The sequence below is a fragment of the Ranitomeya variabilis genome, chromosome 3 (genome assembly GCF_051348905.1).
Source record: "Ranitomeya variabilis isolate aRanVar5 chromosome 3, aRanVar5.hap1, whole genome shotgun sequence".
In the NCBI taxonomy this organism is placed as follows: Eukaryota; Metazoa; Chordata; class Amphibia; order Anura; family Dendrobatidae; genus Ranitomeya; species Ranitomeya variabilis.
In genome coordinates, this window is record NC_135234.1 from 277,100,310 (window position 1) to 277,116,799 (window position 16,490).

General features: G+C 48.1%; 1 protein-coding gene across 2 annotated transcripts in view; it reads right to left on the reverse strand.

The window, feature by feature from the left end:
• Positions 1-16,490, reverse strand: part of ITPR3 (inositol 1,4,5-trisphosphate receptor type 3) — an 825,364-nt gene that overhangs the window by 175,965 nt on the left and 632,909 nt on the right. The window lies entirely within an intron of this gene.

Here is a 16,490-nt window from a genome sequence, read left to right on the forward strand (position 1 = left end):
TGCCCGCACTTCCTCTCACACGGAAAGCAGCGCCGCTGGATGACATCATCATTCAGCGGCCAGCTGTGCCAGAGAGGGGAAGGAGACGGAGATGCTGTGGCAGAGAGGTGAGTGTGTGTGTTGTGTGGGTGTGTGTAGCGGTGCGGGGGAATGTGCAGAGAGTTAAATGGTGTTGTGTGTATCTGTGTGTGTAGGGGTAGGAGAGGGCAATGATGGGGAGAAGGCAATGATGGGGTGATGGAGAGGGCAATGATGGGGATGGTGGGGGAGGAGGAAATGATGGATGTGGTGGAAAAGATAATAATGGGGTGGTGGGGAGAAGTCAATGATGGAGGTGGTGGAATGGGCAATGATGGTGGGGGGAGAATGCAAAGATGGTGGTGGGGGAGGAGGAAATGGTGGAGGTGGTGGAATAGGCAATGATGGTGGTGGTGGAAAGGACAATGATGATGGTGGAGGGAGAAAATGATGGAGTTGGTGGAATGGGCAAGGGTGGGGGTGCTGAAGACAAAGAGGAAGTGCACGGGGGGACAATTTGAGTGGGGATGGGGAGATTTATTATGTATAGGGAGAATTTGAGTGGGGATAGGGGGATTTATTATGTTTGGGGATAATTGGAGTGGGGATGTTAGGTGTTGAGTTCCCACAGCTGCACAGGGTGAATCTCGAACTATGTCCTCTGCGGTCTCACATTCTTCCCCAGCTGCAGTGGAGTCTGCTCAGCAGAGACATCGGTCCCAGCGTCTTGCTCAAGCTGATACTGTGCAGCTGGTTACAGCTGCCACCTCAAGTTCTGCCTTTGCAATCAGCATTGATCAGTAGTGAGCATATGTTCCAGGGACTAAGTCCTGCTTTTCATCTACTAAGCATGCCCATGGGACGACCTCTCATTGGAAATCGGAGGTCACATGCTCAGGTCTTGTGGCGGCTCCGATTGGACCACTAGGAAGGTTCCGGAAGGCCACATCTATAAAAGGCTCACATGGCCGCTCGGCCATGCGCTAGTATAGAACTGAAATCGTGTGTGTGTGTGTATTTATGACTGAAACTAGTGAGAGCTCCTTAATCATTCCCATCACTAGTGTTGTTGAAAGTAATTGGGTGATTGAGCTACCTGGCGCCAGATTGTGCCATCCAGCACTAGACACGAAATACTGCGTTAATTGGCAGCCACCGCCAGTGCGGCGCCGTGCGCAACCAGTGCGCTTTCCTAGCCCTAGTTAGGGTGGTTAGTGGGGTCCGCCAGAGCGGCACTGCATGCACTCTGTGTGGTAAATCTTTACTTAGTCCTGAAAACCGGTCAGTGTAGGGTGTGAACTCCCGCTTGGACTCAGCATCTGACTCAGGGCGTCCTCAGGTGCGGGCTCAAAAGCCACCGAGGGTCAGAGCGAGTCCAATCACTAGCATAGAGGGGGTGAATCATAGGGATCCCACCAGCATCCACCAGCTGCACCCTGTGACTATTAACAGGGCACAGCGTTTATTTAAGCGACTCTGTGAAGCAACAGAGTTCGCTTCCATTCACACTGGGTGAGGTCTAAGCCACGTGTGAGCAAGAGTTCATCCGCCATTACTCAACAGCAGGTTCCATCTCTGCACGGTGGACCCCGGGATGCGAACGCACCTCATATTTTGCTTTATATTATTTGGTGTGTTCCGCTAGCCCTAACAGGGGATGGGGGTGTTTAATGTGTGGGGGGAGATTTGTAGTGGGGATGGGGGATTTAATGTGTGTGGGGAGATTTGGAATGGAGAAGGGGATATTTAATGTGTGTGGGGAGATTTGTAGTGGGAATTTAATGTGTGGGGGAGATTTGAGGACACAAAATGAAGAGCAAAGGGGGAGATGGGGCATATATGAGGAAACAGAACAGGGGAATAGGGGGCATGCATGAGAAAACAGTACTGGGGAATGGGGGGCATGTCTGAGAAAACAGTATGGGGAAATGGGGGGCATGTATGAGGAAACAATATGGGGGAATGGGGGGAATATATGAGGAAACAGTATGGGGGATGGGTGCAGACAGTATGGGGAGTGAACAGGGGAAAGTATGTGGACAAAGTATGAGTAGCGATGTGAAAAATGTATGGACAGAGTACGGGGAGTGAGGATGATGGGATGTGTGCAGATACAGTATGGGGAGTCAGGTGAGCAGGCAGTATAGAAAGTGAGGGGGTAAATATATAAGGAGACAGTATGGTGAACGGGGGATGTGAGAGGAGACAGTATGAGGGAGGGGAATAGTGTGGGGAGACAGTATTGGGGAGAAAAGTGAGTGGGCACAGAATAGAAGCTGAGTAGTGGGGACGTAGCAAGGAGGGACAGTGTAAGGGCACAGCCAGGTGGGGACAGAATACCAAGGAGGGGGAGTGTGATGAGTACAGTATAAATACTGGGCCCTATAGGGGGGACACAGTATGAGAGGTCAGTGAGAAGAGCATGTACCATGAGAGGGACAGTGTGGGGGTCATATTTTGTGCAGACAATATAGCGAGGGGCATTTTTTTTTTTATACAGGAGCATTATAATGACACTTCTATCTTTAAGGGCATCATGTGGAGATTTTCTGGAGAAGATGGAAGTCTGCAGAGATGAGCTGTGGATGAGAAACTCATCATGGGGTCTGGACAAGATGAAGAAAACAAGGAAAAGGGCTGCAGAGATGACATCATCTATAAGGTACCTGGATGTAAATTTTATTTGAGATACTAATTCTCATCTTCTTATTAATGTCAGTAGCATTAAAGGATGTCCAGGTTTGTAGACTGCAGACCTCTGAATTCTCACAGTGCTCACTGTACGCTGTCAGGATTCTCTTGTGGTGGCGATTTACATGCAGTCATGCGCTGACTAGACATGTGTGGCCACACTCAATGAAAATGAACTGAGTGAAGCCGGGCACGTCTAGTCGGAATGTGGTCAGAGGTATACAAATCACATACTTGTGCTGATATGACTGTCCACCGGCAAGGGAGAATCCTAAAAGTGTGCAGTGCATTAGTTGTGAGAATTCAGCAGCCTGCAATGTCAGGATTCAGCTCTACAGGTTCCTTCACTCATATGTGATTTTCATACTTGTGGTCCTGTGACAATGAGCTTCTCTTCCTGCTTCTCTCAGTTTTTCACTGAACATTGAGAGAATTAGGGAGAGGAGCTAGTGGGTATATGACTAAGTGTGCAAATAGCATATGTCCTTGTGGGGGGTGCCAAAATTAATTCTTGTCCCGGGTGCCATAAAACCTAGATACACCTCTGCCTGATGTAGCTATTCAGTGGAACCCCCCTATTCTAACTCCATCCCTAATCCCAACACACCCCTAACCCTAATCTCAACCCTAACCATAACCCTAATCACAAACCTAACCCTAACACACCCCTAACCCTAATCCCAAACTTAACTGTAATCCCAACCATAACCACAACCCTAGCCCTACCCTAACTTTAGCCCCAACCCTAACTTTAGCCCATCCTTAAAGGGAATCTGTCACATTTTTGCATATAAGCTGCTCACCCAGGGGCGGTCTGGTGCGGTCTGGGTCCCATGAGCATTGCAGGTCCCATCTTCATGCGATGATGTCCTCTTTCTTGCTTCAGTAGCGGCTCATGCGCAGGAGTCATTTTCTGCCCGGTTGAGGGCAGATCGAAGTACTGCAGTGCACAGGTGCCGGGAAAGCTCAGTGAGGCCCAGTGCCTGAGCACTGTAGTGCTTTTCTCTGCCCTCAACAAGGCAAATCAGTATGTCTGCGCAGGAGTCGTGACATGCAGGGCCGTATTTGCCACTAGGCACTTGAGGGCACGTGCCTAGGGCGGGACAATGCAGGGGGGGCAGCACCTGAGCAAGTTTTTTTTCTGTTTTTTTTTTTTATATTAAAGTCCGGGGTCACCTCCCAACCAACTGCTCCCCCGCGGCTGCCTGCCTGCCTGCTTGAAGACGACATACTCACCCTACTCCAGCGATGTCTGGTCTCAGCACCGGCAGCTCGTCTTCTGTGAGCGGTCACGTGGTACCGCTCATTAAGATGATGAATATGGACGCATATTCATGACCTTAATGAGCTTTACCACGTGACCGCTCATGCAGGAAGAAGGTGCTGCGTCGGGACAGAGATGGAGGGATGTTCCGCGCGGTGTGGGAAAGGTGAGTATGACAGCCAGGGAGGATGGAGGAAGGAGGACGGGAAGCCGAGCCATGCAAGATGGGAGCGGGGAGCCGAGCCATGCATACAGGAGGGGATGGGAGGGGAGATGAGCCATGCATACAGCATGGGAGGGGGGTGAGATGAGCCATGCACACAGGATGGGAGGGGGGAGATGAGCCATGCATACAGGATGGGAGGAGGGGAGATGAGCCATGCACACAGGAAGGGAGGGGTGATATGAACCATGCAAAAAGGATGGGAGGAGAATAGCCATGCACACAGGATGGGAGGGGGGGGAGATGAGCCATGCACACAGGATGGGAGGGGGGAGATGAGCCATGCACACAGGATGGGAGGAGGAGGGGTGAGATGAGCCATGCACACAGGATGGGAGGGGGGTGAGATGAGCCATGCACACAGGATGGGAGGGGGTGAGATGAGCCATGCATACAGGATGGGAGGAGGAGGGGTGAGATGAGCCATGCACACAGGATGGGAGGGGGGTGAGATGAGCCATGCACACACGAAGGGAGGGGTGAGATGAACCATGCAAACAGGATGGGAGGAGATTAGCCATGCACACAGGATGGGAGGGGGGTGAGATGAGCCATGCACACAGGATGGGAGTGGGGGGTGAGATGAGCCATGCACACAGGATGGGAGGAGGAGGGGTGAGATGAGCCATGCACACAGGATGGGAGGAGGAGGGGTGAGATGAGCCATGCACACAGGATGGGAGGGGGGTGAGATGAGCCATGCACACAGGATGGGAGGGGGGGGAGATGAGCCATGCATACAGAATGGGAGGGGGGTGAGATGAGCCATGCACACAGGATGGGAGGGAGATGAGCCATGCACACAGGATGGGAGGGGGGGAGATGAGCCATGCACACAGGATGGGAGGGGGGAGATAATACATGCATAAAGGATGGGAGGGGGGTGAGATGAGCCATGCATACAGGATGGAAGGGGGGAGATGAACCATGCATACAGGATGGGAGTGGGGGGTGAGATGAGCCATGCACACAGGATGGGAGGAGGAGGGGTGAGATGAGCCATGCACACAGGATGGGAGGGGGGTGAGATGAGCCATGCACACAGGATGGGAGGAGTGAGATGAGCCATGCATACAGGATGGGAGGGGGGTGAGATGAGCCATGCACACAGGATGGGAGGGAGATGAGCCATGCACACAGGATGGGAGGGGGGGAGATGAGCCATGCACACAAGATGGGAGGGGGGAGATGATACATGCATAAAGGATGGGAGGGGGGGTGAGATGAGCCATGCATACAGGAAGGGGGGAGATGAACTGTTGTGAATTAGACTTTTTTGGCTCCCTTTTGTGGTCACTGGTGATATGACTCTGGGATTGTCTTTCTCAGTTTGGCACCCACCTGGGTCGTTAGTCCAGGGGTGTTGCTATATAAGCTTCCTGGATTCTCAGTCCAGTGCCTGGCATCGTTGTAATCAGATCCTTTCTGTTTCCTCCTGTCTGCTGGTCCTGGTTCTTGCAAAACTAAGCTAAGTCGTGCTTCCTTGTTTTTTGGTTATTTGTATGGCTCTTATTTTCTGTCCAGCTTGTACTAAATGTGATTCCTGATTTTGCTGGAAGCTCTAGGGGGCTGGTATTCTCCCCCCGGGCTGTTAGACGGTTCGGGGGTTCTTGAATATCCAGCGTGGAAATTTTGATAGGGTTTTTGCTGACCGTATAAGTCATCTTACTATATTCTGCTATTAGTCAGTGGGCCTCTCTTTGCTAAATATCTGTTCATTCTTACGTTTGTCTTTTCTCCTTACCTCACCGTTATTATTTGTGGGGGGCTTGTATCCAACTTTTGGGGTCTTTTCTCTGGAGGCAAGAAAGGTCTATCTTTTCCCTTCTAGGGTTAGTTAGTTCTCTGGCTGGCGCGAGACGTCTAGAACCAACGTTCCATGGCTGCTGCTATTTGTGGTGCTAGGATTAGATATACGGTTAGCCCAGTTACCACTGCCCTATGAGCTGTTTTTTTCTGTTTGCAGACTTGGTATGCACTTTTGAGACCCTCTGCCATTGGGGTCATAACAGTATGCCAGGCCAAAGTTGAATGTTTAATGCATTGCAGAAGTGGGATAATAAAGGAAATTTTGAGGTTTTTTTTTTTTTTTTCCTCTCTTTGTTCCTCCCCTTTACCTCTGAGTGGCTTGTGCTTGCTGCAGACATGAATGTCCAGACCTTGATTACAAGTGTGGATCGGCTTGCTGCTCGTGTGCAGGGCATACAAGATTTTGTTACCAGTAGTCCAATGTCTGAACCTAAAATACCTATTCCTGAACTATTCTCTGGAGACCGATTCAAGTTTAGGAATTTCAGGAATAATTGTAAATTGTTTCTATCTCTGAGACCCCGTTCATCTGGAGACTCAGCTCAGCAAGTTAAAATTGTTATCTCTTTCTTACGGGGCGACCCTCAGGATTGGGCCTTCTCGCTAGCGCCAGGAGATCCGGCATTGGCAAATATTGATGCGTTTTTTCTGGCGCTCGGATTGCTTTACGAGGAACCCAATCTTGAAATTCAGGCAGAAAAAGCCTTGCTGGCTATTTCTCAGGGCCAGGATGAAGCTGAAGTGTATTGCCAAAAATTTCGGAAATGGTCCGTGCTTACTCAGTGGAATGAGTGTGCTCTGGCCGCAAATTTCAGAAATGGCCTTTCTGAAGCCATTAAGAATGTGATGGTGGGTTTCTCCATTCCTACAAGTCTGAATGATTCCATGGCGCTGGCTATTCAAATTGACCGGCGTTTGCGGGAGCGCAAAACTGCTAATCCTCTGGTTGTGTTGTCTGAACAAACACCTGATTTAATGCAATGTGATAGAATTCAGACTAGAAATGAACGGAAAAATCATAGACGTCAGAATGGGTTGTGTTTTTACTGTGGTGATTCTACACATGTTATATCAGCATGCTCTAAACGCCTAACAAGGGTTGTTAGCCCTGTCGCCATTGGTAATTTGCAACCTAAATTTATTTTGTCTGTGACTTTAATTTGCTCATTGTCTTCCTACCCTGTTATGGCGTTTGTGGATTCAGGTGCTGCCCTGAGTCTTATGGATCTGTCATTTGCCAAGCGCTGTGGTTTTGTTCTTGAGCCTTTGGTAAATCCTATCCCTCTTAGAGGTATTGATGCTACGCCATTGGCGGAAAATAAACCGCAGTTTTGGACACAGGTAACCATGTGCATGACTCCTGAACATCGGGAGGTGATTCGTTTTCTTGTTCTGCATAAAATGCATGATTTGGTCGTTTTGGGTCTGCCATGGTTACAGACCCATAATCCAGTCTTGGATTGGAATGCAATGTCTGTGTCAAGTTGGGGCTGTCAGGGAATTCATGGCGATTCCCCGCCGGTGTCTATTGCTTCCTCTACTCCTTCGGAAGTTCCTGAGTATTTGTCTGATTATCAGGATGTATTCAGCGAGTCCAGGTCCAGTGCTCTGCCTCCTCATAGGGACTGTGACTGCGCCATAGATTTGATTCCAGGTAGTAAATTTCCTAAGGGAAGACTATTTAATCTGTCTGTACCTGAGCATACCGCAATGCGTTCGTATATCAAGGAGTCTCTGGAGAAGGGGCATATCCGTCCATCCTCTTCCCCTCTTGGTGCGGGATTCTTTTTTGTGGCCAAGAAGGACGGATCTTTGAGACCTTGTATTGACTATCGGCTTCTGAATAAAATCACTGTTAAATTTCAGTATCCTTTGCCTCTGTTGTCGGACTTGTTTGCCCGGATTAAAGGTGCCAAGTGGTTCACCAAGATAGATCTTCGTGGTGCGTACAACCTTGTGCGCATTAAGCAGGGAGATGAATGGAAAACTGCATTTAATACGCCCAAAGGTCATTTTGAGTACTTGGTGATGCCTTTTGGGCTCTCTAATGCTCCTTCAGTGTTTCAGTCCTTTATGCATGATATTTTCCGGAAGTATCTGGATAAATTTATGATTGTTTATCTGGATGATATTCTGTTTTTTTCTGATGATTGGGACTCGCATGTAGAGCAGGTCAGGATGGTATTTCAGGTTTTGCGTGAGCATGCTTTGTTTGTTAAGGGCTCAAAGTGTCTCTTTGGAGTACAGAAGGTTCCCTTTTTGGGGTTTATTTTTTCCCCTTCTGCGGTGGAGATGGACCCAGTCAAGGTCCGAGCTATTCATGATTGGACTCAGCCCACGTCAGTTAAAAGTCTTCAGAAGTTCTTGGGTTTTGCTAACTTCTACCGTCGTTTTATCGCTAATTTTTCTAGCGTTGTTAAACCTTTGACGGATATGACCAAGAAAGGTTCTGATGTTGCTAACTGGGCTCCTGCAGCCGTGGAAGCTTTCCAAGAGTTGAAGCGCCGGTTTACTTCGGCGCCTGTTTTGTGCCAGCCTGATGTCTCACTGCCCTTTCAGGTTGAAGTGGATGCTTCTGAGATTGGGGCAGGGGCCGTTTTGTCGCAGAGAGGCCCTGGTTGCTCTGTAATGAGACCATGTGCCTTTTTCTCTAGGAAGTTTTCGCCTGCTGAGCAGAATTATGATGTTGGCAATCGGGAGTTGTTGGCCATGAAGTGGGCATTTGAGGAGTGGCGTCATTGGCTCGAGGGTGCTAAGCATCGTGTGGTGGTCTTGACTGATCACAAAAATCTGATGTATCTCGAGTCTGCTAAACGCCTGAATCCTAGACAGGCCCGCTGGTCATTGTTTTTCTCCCGTTTTGACTTTGTGGTCTCGTATTTACCAGGTTCAAAGAATGTGAAGGCTGATGCTCTTTCAAGGAGCTTTGTGCCTGACTCTCCTGGAGTCGTAGAACCAGTTGGTATTCTTAAAGAGGGAGTAATCTTGTCAGAAATTTCTCCGGATTTGCGACGTGTGTTGCAGAGATTTCAGGCTGGTAGACCTGACTCTTGTCCACCTGACAGACTGTTTGTTCCTGATAAGTGGACCAGCAGAGTCATTTCCGAGGTTCATTCCTCGGTGTTGGCAGGGCATCCGGGAATTTTTGGCACCAGAGATCTGGTGGCTAGGTCCTTTTGGTGGCCTTCCTTGTCACGGGATGTGCGGTCATTTGTGCAGTCCTGTGGGACTTGTGCTCGAGCTAAGCCTTGCTGTTCTCGTGCCAGCAGGTTGCTCTTGCCCTTGCCTGTCCCGAAGAGGCCTTGGACACACATTTCCATGGATTTCATTTCAGATCTTCCGGTGTCTCAGGGCATGTCTGTCATCTGGGTGGTATGTGATCGCTTTTCCAAGATGGTCCATTTGGTATCTTTGCCTAAGCTGCCTTCCTCTTCCGATCTGGTTCCTTTGTTCTTTCAGAATGTGGTTCGTTTACACGGCATTCCTGAGAATATTGTGTCTGACAGAGGATCCCAGTTTGTTTCCAGGTTCTGGCGATCCTTTTGTGCTAAGATGGGCATTGATTTGTCGTTTTCGTCTGCCTTTGATCCTCAGACTAATGGACAAACGGAGCGAACTAATCAGACTCTGGAGGCTTATTTGAGGTGTTTTGTTTCTGCAGATCAGGATGATTGGGTGACCTTCTTGCCGTTGGCTGAGTTTGCCCTTAATAATCGGGCTAGTTCCGCTACTTTGGTTTCGCCTTTTTTTGCAACTCTGGTTTCCATCCCCGTTTTTCCTCGGGACATGTGGAACCTTCTGACTGTCCTGGGGTAGATTCCGTGGTGGATAGGTTGCAGCAGATCTGGATTCATGTGGTGGACAACTTGAAGTTGTCACAGGAGAAGGCTCAGCGTTTTGCCAACCGCCGCCGCGGTGTGGGTCCCCGACTTCGTGTTGGGGATTTGGTATGGCTGTCTTCTCGATTTGTTCCTATGAAGGTCTCCTCTCCTAAATTTAAGCCTCGCTTCATCGGTCCTTACAAGATATTGGAAATCCTTAATCCTGTGTCCTTTCGCTTGGATCTTCCGGTGTCGTTTGCCATTCACAACGTGTTCCATAGGTCTTTGTTGCGGCGGTACGTTGTACCTGTGGTTCCTTCTGTTGAGCCTCCTGCTCCGGTCTTGGTTGAGGGCGAGTTGGAGTACGTGGTGGAGAAGATCTTGGATTCTCGTCTCTCCAGGCGGAGGCTTCAGTATCTGGTCAAGTGGAAGGGCTATGGTCAGGAGGATAATTCCTGGGTGGTTGCCTCTGATGTGCATGTGGCCGACTTAGTTCGTGCCTTTCACGCTGCTCATCCTGATCGCCCTGGTGGTCTTGGTGAGGGTTCGGTGACCCCTCCTTAAAGGGGGGGTACTGTTGTGAATTAGACTTTTTTGGCTCCCTCTTGTGGTCACTGGTGATATGACTCTGGGATTGTCTTTCTCAGTTTGGCACCCACCTGGGTCGTTAGTCCAGGGGTGTTGCTATATAAGCTTCCTGGATTCTCAGTCCAGTGCCTGGCATCGTTGTAATCAGATCCTTTCTGTTTCCTCCTGTCTGCTGGTCCTGGTTCTTGCAAAACTAAGCTAAGTCGTGCTTCCTTGTTTTTTGGTTATTTGTATGGCTCTTATTTTCTGTCCAGCTTGTACTAAATGTGATTCCTGATTTTGCTGGAAGCTCTAGGGGGCTGGTATTCTCCCCCCGGGCCATTAGACGGTTCGGGGGTTCTTGAATATCCAGCGTGGAAATTTTGATAGGGTTTTTGCTGACCGTATAAGTCATCTTACTATATTCTGCTATTAGTCAGTGGGCCTCTCTTTGCTAAATATCTGTTCATTCTTACGTTTGTCTTTTCTCCTTACCTCACCGTTATTATTTGTGGGGGGCTTGTATCCAACTTTTGGGGTCTTTTCTCTGGAGGCAAGAAAGGTCTATCTTTTCCCTTCTAGGGTTAGTTAGTTCTCCGGCTGGCGCGAGACGTCTAGAACCAACGTAGGCACGTTCCCCGGCTGCTGCTATTTGTGGTGCTAGGATTAGATATACGGTTAGCCCAGTTACCACTGCCCTATGAGCTGGTTTTTTATGTTTGCAGACTTGGTATGTACTTTTGAGACCCTCTGCCATTGGGGTCATAACAGTGAACCATGCATACAGAATGGGAGTAGGGGGGTGAGATGAGCCATGCACACAGGATGGGAGGAGGAGGGGTGAGATGAGCCATGCACACAGGATGGGAGGAGGAGGGGTGAGATGAGCCATGCACACAGGATGGGAGGGGGGGTAAGATGAGCCATGCACACAGGATGGGAGGGGTGGTGAGATGAGCCATGCACACAGGATGGGAGGAGTGAGATGAGCCATGCACACAGGATGGGAGAAGGAGGGTGAGATGAGCCATGCACACAGGATGGGAGGGGGGGGGGTGAGAGGAGCCATGCACACAGGATGGGAGGGGATGAGCCATGCATACAGGATGGGGGGGGTAGATGAGCCATGCACACAGGATGGGAGGGGGGAGATGAGCCATGCATACAGGATGGGAGGGGGAGATGATACATGCATACAGGATGGGAAGGGGGGGTGAGATGAGCCATGCACACAGGATGGGAGGGGGGGAATGAGCCATGCATACAGGATGGGAGGGGGAGATGAGCCATGTACACATGATGGGAGGGGGGAGATGAGCCATGCAAACAGGATGGTAGGAGATGAGCCATGCACACAGGATGGGAGGAGGGTGAGATGAGCCATGCACACAGGATGGGAGGGGGGGTGAGAGGAGCCATGCACACAGGATGGGAGGGGGGGATGAGCCATGCACACAGGATGGGAGGGGGGAGATGAGCCATGCATACATGATGGGAGGGGGGATATCAGCCATGCACACAGGATGGGAGGGAGGAGATGAGCCATGCAAACAGGATGGGAGGAGGGGGGATGAGATGATCCATGTGCACAGGATGGGAGGGGGGTGAGATGAGCCATGCACAAAGGATGGGAGGGAGAGATGAGCCATGCATACAGGATGGGGGAGATGAGCCATGCATACAAGATGGGAGGGGAGGCATTATACAGTATGGAGCATCATGTGTGGCCATTATACAGTAAGGCGCATCATGCGGGGTCATCATACAGTATGGAGCATCATGTGTGGCCATTATACAGTATGGAGCATCATGCGGGGTCATCATACAGTATGGAGCATCATGTGTGGCTATTATACAGTATTGAGCATCATGTGGGGCCATTATACAGTATAGAGCACTGTGTGGCCATTATACAATATAGAGCATCATGTGTGGCCATTATACAGTACGCAGCATCATGTGGGGCCATTATACAGAATGGAGCATCATGTGGGGTCGTTATATAGTATGGAGCACGGTGTGGCCATATTTCTTTTTGTTTATAATTGTTTATGAAACAGTGTGATCAGCAGTACTAAATGGGTGTGGTTGGGGCGTGGATACGGATGTGACTAGTTGTGAAATGGGTGTGGTCAGAGGCAAACTTTGTCCCTCTTTCCCTTCTTCAAAAGTTGGGAGGCATGATACCACATTTGCCAGATCGCGGCAAGTGCTGCAAATATCCGCAAATCCCATAGGGAATGAATGAGGCCGAACGCAGTGTTGCCGTAAGTGATCCGTTACACAGCAGATGCGGAAAAACTGCCGGGTCTGCTGCAAATGGCTACTTTCACATAAGCGATTTTTGACAAAGTCACTGCCGATAGTGTCATACTCACCAAAGGGGGAGGCAGCACTAAAAGTGCCTAGGGCAGAATAAACTCTAAATACGGCCCTGGCGACATGAAGCAAGGAGGATGACGACATCGTATGAAGATGGGAGGCGCCGGACCTGCGAAGCCCATTGGACCCGGACCGCACCGGACCGCCCCTGGGTGAGTATAATCTAATTTGTTTTTATCTTTCAGGTAACATCGGGGGCTTATCTACAGCATTACAGAATGCTGTAGATAAGCCCCTAATGGCGGTGGCCGCAGCTTATATGCGAAAAGTGAGGTAACTGATTCCCTTTAAATTTAGTTTAACCTTAACCCTAGCCCCAACCCTAACCCAAGCCCCAACACTAACCCTAAGCCAACCCTAACCCTAACTTTAGCCTAAATCTAACCCTAATGGAAAAATGGAAATAAATACTTTTTTTAATTTTATTACTTTTACCTAACTAAGGGGGTGATAAAGGGAGGTCCGATTTAAATTTTTTTTTATTTTGATCACTGTGATAAGGTCTATCACAGTGATCAAAATGAAACAATAGGAAACATTTCCTATTGTTGCCGGGTGCCAGCTGGCAGATCTCGGTGGGCGCACTGCGCATGCGCCCGCTATTTTCTTTCCAGAAGAAGATGCCGGCGACCGGGGGACGTTATGGGGGGATGCAGGGACACTGGAGGTACCGGGGGGAATCAAGGACCCCATTTATCTCTCCTCTGATGTGCGATCATATCAGAGGAGAGAGAAATTAAATATAATAATGGGGACCGGAACACTGGGGTTGGTAAAAACGACCCGAATCATGTTCTACGGGGTCTCAGCTACCCCTGGTAGCCAAGATCCTGGAGAAATTCTGACTGGGGGGGCACTATACACTTATTTCTCAGCAGTGTTAAAGGGAACCTCTCACCCCCCAGGGCGTTTTTAAGTAAAAGAGCCACCTTCAGCAGCACTAAGGCAGCATTCTGTGAAGGTGGCTCTTATGTTTAGGCATCCTTAGGAATGCTGAAATAATCTCTTTCACAAATTTGGTGCCATACCTCTATGGAGTCAGGGAGGTATGATTTCTCCCATACTCAAGCGCCTTACGGCCATCCATCATCCCACTGGATGCCGCCTCCTCTCTGTCGTGATGTCACCGGCGCCTGCCCTCTACAATTATTTCTCGGGCATGCGCCATGCATGCTGCCCTGGAACTTACATCAAGTGATGTAAGTAGATCGCACCTGCGCACAGTTGAGGCCCCAGATCCTGCCCCGCAGTGTGTTATGATGTATTCACACTGTGGGGCTGGGAATCTGGCGCCTGTGCAGTGTAGCGGGTCACCGTGCTCCATTGAAGATAGTGCTGAAGTCTCACGAGATTTGTTAAGTCTCGCGAGACTTCGGCACTATCTTCAATGGAGCACAGTGACCCACTCCACTGCGGAGGCGCCAGATTCCCAGCCCCGCAGTGTGAATACATCATAGCACACTGCAGGGCGGGATCTGGGGACTCGGCTACATGAAGGTGCCTGTGACGTCACGACAGAGAGGAGGCGGCGCCCGATGTGATGATGGACAGCTGCAAGGCGCTTGAGTCAGGGAGAAATCATAACTCCCTGACTCAATAGAGGTATGGCGCCAAATTTATAAAAGTGATTATTTCAGCATTCCTAGGGATGCTAAACATAAGAGCCACCTTCACAGACTGCAGCTTTAGTGCTGCTGAAGGTGGCTTTTACTTAAAAACACCATGGGGGGTGACAGGTTCCCTTTAAAAAGCGGCACTGAGGAATAAATACAATTAATTACTGCCATTGGGACTGAATTTTCAACAAACTTTGCAGAAACAACAAAACTGCAACAAACTTTGTAATTTAGGTCTTCAAAGAAATCTGCTTTCTTCCCCATTTATCAGCCACTTATCTCTCTCCTCCTACTTCCTAAACTCCCTGTCCACTATGCATAGAGCACCCCAAATTTGTCTTGGTCAAGCTAGGCAGATTGCTAGCATCCTAAGGTGTCATGTGAACTGAGTGCTGAGTTTTCTAACAAGTCTTTTATGTCATCGCAGTGCTGGATTCACATCTACACTGATCACGGCTGCTGTGTAATTTCCTCCATGCTGGTGATTTTATCTGTGTGCTAGAAAAAGGATCCATCTCTGCGCACTGAGCTAATCTCCTACAACCAGCTCTGAGTGGATTGCAAATTAAGATATAGAGAGCCTGCAAAAAACAAAACTAAGGAAATTGCAGAACACTAGTCAAATTCTGGCCAGTAATAGTGTTTCCTCATGTACACACAGGACAGCTTATTCTGAAAGGTTATTTAAAAGTAGAGTTACTCTTTAATTTTTATATTATCATTTTATTAAGTTTATTTTTAGAATACATTAAAAAAGCAGTACAATGTATTACTAGGAATACAACAGCAATATTTATTATTATTAATTTAAACACTTTTTAGCACAAGATGGATTGTTCATTCACAAACACTATCAGCAAAAAACCCAAACAAACATACATAACAATGAATTGGAAGATAAAAATACATCTATATAAAAGTACATTGAACCTGTAAAGATACTATTTTACTATTTAGCTTTTCATAGTAAGAAAATTCTCTGTAAGATGGGCACCGGACAGATTCTTGAGGGGAGATATGTATCATCGAGGTTGGTAGCTTCAGTGATGTAAGCGCGGGAAAGCAAGCTCAAGCACATATAGTTCTGAGACAGTTAGTAGGGTGTATCAGGACCAAGTTTTACAAACAGTCAAAAAGATGTGTGGGACTGACTGCTAACATATCTCACAACGGGGACGTGGTACAGCAGATAAAATGGAGACCAGTTTTCTCATTCAGTGTGTGTGAGTGGAGCTGTGGAGACCTCCAGTGTGTTTGTTAAAGGACACTGACCTGAGCGGGAGAACCTGCAATACTGTATGGACTATTTACTTTGCTTCATTCACTGTGTGCCGGAAAAGGTTGTTTTTTGTTTGCTTATGCTGAGCGGTTTATGAAGTTAATAAACCAGCCTGGACATTTTTTAAAACTTCGGATTCTTCGACTTCTGTGGTAAAATCTTCCTCTGTTATACCATTGCTAAATTTCTCTATACGAACCCTCGCACTTTATTCTTGTGAAATGTATACATGATGATGGTTTAGAAGTCACAACATATATTTACAAATCTACATGGATCATCAGATTAAGGAAATGTTGATGTATTAAGTTCCATTAGAAGGATTCTTCACATTAACTGAAATGTTCTTCTGTCACTTCACCTTACGGTTTTATGCGTTCCCTCAGCTGCTCATTTAATTGGCCTATTTGTAAAATGAGGCAAAATTCTGGAGACAAATTGTGGGACAAACTTACCGTCGATTAGAGTCTTAAAATCATCAAATTTATCAAAGTAGTTAATGCTGTTGATAAATATGGCGGTGAATTTTTAGACTGTTTAATCTTAGTTTGCCTTGCCTAAAAATTAAACAGCTTTTGTAATTTTTCTTCATTATGTTTGTATGATTTCAGACCAACTTCTGGGTCATAATTGATATTAGGAGCTATTCACACAACCATGTTTCATGTATATGTTCTATCTGTGCTTTCTTGGATAGAACACATACCCGTGGTATTCTATAAATGCATAAAAAAAAACAAAAACACTCCTCTAAAGTTTGGTCCGGTTTGTGACCTAATCAAACAGATGTCTATGAATGGGTCTGTGATGTAATGGACAG